Below are 3,559 nucleotides of genomic sequence, written 5' to 3'. Positions count from 1 at the left end.
GTCCTATGTAACAGCTACCTGATTCTTTGCGTCCTATGTAACAGCTACCTGATTCTTTGCGTCCTATGTAACAACTACCTGATTCTTTGTGTCCTATGTAACAGCTAGTTGATTCTTTGTGTCCTATGTAACAGCTAGTTGATTCTTTGCGTCCTATGTAACAGCTACCTGATTCTTTGTGTCCTATGTAACAGCTACCTGATTCTTTGCGTCCTATGTAACAGCTACCTGATTCTTTGTGTCCTATGTAACAGCTAGTTGATTCTTTGTGTCCTATGTAACAGCTACCTGATTCTTTGCGTCCTATGTAACAACTACCTGATTCTTTGTGTCCTATGTAACAGCTAGTTGATTCTTTGTGTCCTATGTAACAGCTACTTGATTCTTTGCGTCCTATGTAACAGCTAGTTGATTCTTTGCGTCCTTTGCTACAGTCTTTCTGTCCCATTTATGTCTTATTGCCACCATGCTATAATTTACTTGTTCTGACTCATGTGTAGTAACTGATGTTTTGAGTGTTAAACCAGCCTTGCATTTTCAAATAAAAGGTTGCATTTGAAGTGTGCTTTTTATAATAATTGTACTATCTTTGTTAATATTTTGCATAGAATATTTCCAGCTATGTTCTTAAATAAAATTGCTCTACAATTTTCTTCTCTCACAATGCTCTTGTTGGCTTTTCATATCAACACCTCATTAAATCAGTAGGAAAGAATTCTTTCCTTTTCTATCTGTCAGAATTTGTGCAAGATTAGCATTACATCTTCTTTAAATTTTTGGTAGCATTACAGGCAAACTGAGTTTTCTTTGTGGAAAGGATTTCAGTTTCCAACTTAACTTCTTAAAGTATTATAAAGCACTTCAGAATCTATTTCTTCTTGTGTCAGTTTGGTAAGTTGTATATTTTAAGGAATTCATTTAATTTATGTAAATGTTCACATTTATTGGCATAAAGTTGTTCCCAGTACCCTCTAACAATCCTTAAATCTGTAGGACGTGAAGTAGAATCCCTAATGTCGGTTATTTATGCATTTTCTCCATTTCCTTGGCTCGTCTCTTCAGGCCTTCATCATTTTCAAGGAGTCGCTTTTGTAATGTTTAAATTGTATTAATTTCTGAGCTTATCTTTACCACTTCTTCCTTTCCACACTTCTTAGGGGTTAATTTGCTATTCTTTTTCTAACTTTTTGAGGACAATTATCTCATTGATTTTAGCCTTTTTTCTTTTAAATATACACTGTTAGAGCTGCAAATTTCCCTCTGAAAATCTCCCTTGGTATTTGCCATGTTTAACAAAACAGCTCCAAGGATGAAATATGATGAGGATGATGCATTTTAGGGTGCACACACATATACATAGAATGAGAAGAGCAGGCACCTCTAGGAAGTGGGGTACAAGAATGTTTATTTTCCTTGTCATTTGGAGTTTTTCCCAGACTTTTCTCATTTACTGCATACCACAATTAATTAACAAATGCATTTGCAGTTAATTAACTAATGCATTTGCAATTAGAATAAAATATTTTTTTAAAAACTAGGATTTTAAGGAATCAATTGACTATGAGATCAAAGTCTAAAAATGGAGGCTCGGGCCTCTATCCTGCTCTGTATGAAAGCAGGCTAGAAAGAAAATAGCTCTAAAATGCCATAAATTTAAAAGATTTAGTATAATACATTCTATAGCATCTCTGCCCTGTTGTCAATTTTGATTACAATTTTTGTGCCAAAAACCTTATCTCTGCATATGTCCTTAGGGAGCTCATCTGGAATCCTATGGTATGTTTTTTAAAAGCAGATAACAGGGGCAGCTGGGTGGCACAGATGGCTCAGCATCAGCTCTTGGTTTCTGCTCAGATCTGATCTCAGGATCTTGGGATCAAGCCCCACATCAAGCCCCACACAGGTCTCCGTGCTCAGCAGGGAGTCTGCTTGGGCATTCTCTCTCTCACTCTCCCTCTGCCCCTCTCCCCGCACTCTCTCTCACTCTAAAATAAATAAATAAATCTTTTAAAATAAATAAAAATCAGGTCACATTGAACCATGAAAAATGTAAGTTGTAAGGAATCAATTGACAATGAAAAAATTCATGGGAAACAAGCATGCTTTACTCAGCTAAATGGAGGCCCAGGAAGTAAGGGGGCAGAAGCACCTTACAATATCCAAAGAGTAGGAATTCTAGAGGAGAAGAAATAGACACAGGGGGGCTACACAGTTTACTGGTAACCCCCACCTGCATCCCCAGGTAACAGTCACTGCCCCCTCTGGGCCTGGCTTGGCATTGTGTCACACTCCAAGGCCTGTGGTTGGTCATCCAAGCATGAGTTGGCCTCAAAGAAGAGACCCAGGGAGCCAAAGGGGAGCCCCAGTTACCATCCCCCCACACACATCCCTACCCATCTGCCAACCCCGCAGTCCCTCTGGTCTTCCTCATTCCTTTTATTCTCTGTGCTATCTTGACTCTGAGTCCAGTAGCCTCATATCTGCTAAACTGTGACCACTGTCACCTGCCACCACAGCCCTTGGGCCTTGGGAATATTGGATCAAAGTAGTCAGTTCAGCTCTGGTCTGGAGAAATGTGAATGATGTGGGGAAGATGGAGGACAAGCTCGTCCTTGACAAGAAGGCTAGGAGGGAGGGCCAGCCGGGAAGCAGGTGCAAGACACCCACTCTGAGCCCTCTGACCTGGGACAGGGAGAAACTGGGGAGCAACACTTCACCTGAGGTATGAAGTAGCATGGACCACTTTCAACCCATCCTCCATGAGATGTGGTGCTTCACCCCACCAGCCAGGCTCCAATGTTTATGAGGCTCAGAGGGTGGGGAGCTCTCATTATGCTGCACTCCAGCAGCACCAGGCCTCTGCATAAGCTGATACCAGCCCAACACCCAGGTCTCCCTAGCACACATGGCGGGGGGTGGGGGGGTCTGTGCTCAGCAGCCCAGACCCACAGGAGTCTTGGGGGCTCCCAGGGCCCTCTGAACACAGTACATCATCCCCACAGATGAGTTGGTGCTTGATCAAACAGCCAGAGAAAGGATGACATCCTCCCTCTTGAAAGGTAGATTTTACTCCCCATGGAAATTAATTGATCCTGTGTGAATTCTGCGACTGGCAGATCAGCTGATGAGGAACGTTACCTTTATATAAAACAGTTAGCCTCCTACTTCAAAGTGTTCTCTAAGGTAAATGCAATTACATCCTCCCCAACAAGACATCTAAAATACCCACATTTAGCTTTTGTGTGTGTATTTATTCTAAGCACAATGCCCACGTCCTGTGACATTAGTATTTCTCTTTGCATCATTGAAAATATGAGTACTTTGGAACTAGTTGGAGCAAATTATAATGTACCCAGCCAGGGCCTTTTGTTACACAGCTCTTCAAAGGGGGGCCTGTGTGGACCTCTGAAAGCTGTGGGTCCACTGGAGTTCATTTGAGAACACTCTTACCCAAGTCGGCCTTGCAAATTATTTCTGCCCTATGCAGAGTTTTTATTTTCCTCATGGCATCAGGTGACTTTGGATCTTGCATAATACATACGCACACATACACAAGGGA

Source organism: Neomonachus schauinslandi, chromosome 3 (genome assembly GCF_002201575.2).
Source record: "Neomonachus schauinslandi chromosome 3, ASM220157v2, whole genome shotgun sequence".
NCBI lineage: Eukaryota > Metazoa > Chordata > Mammalia > Carnivora > Phocidae > Neomonachus > Neomonachus schauinslandi.
Note: the sequence above shows the minus strand (reverse complement) of the source record.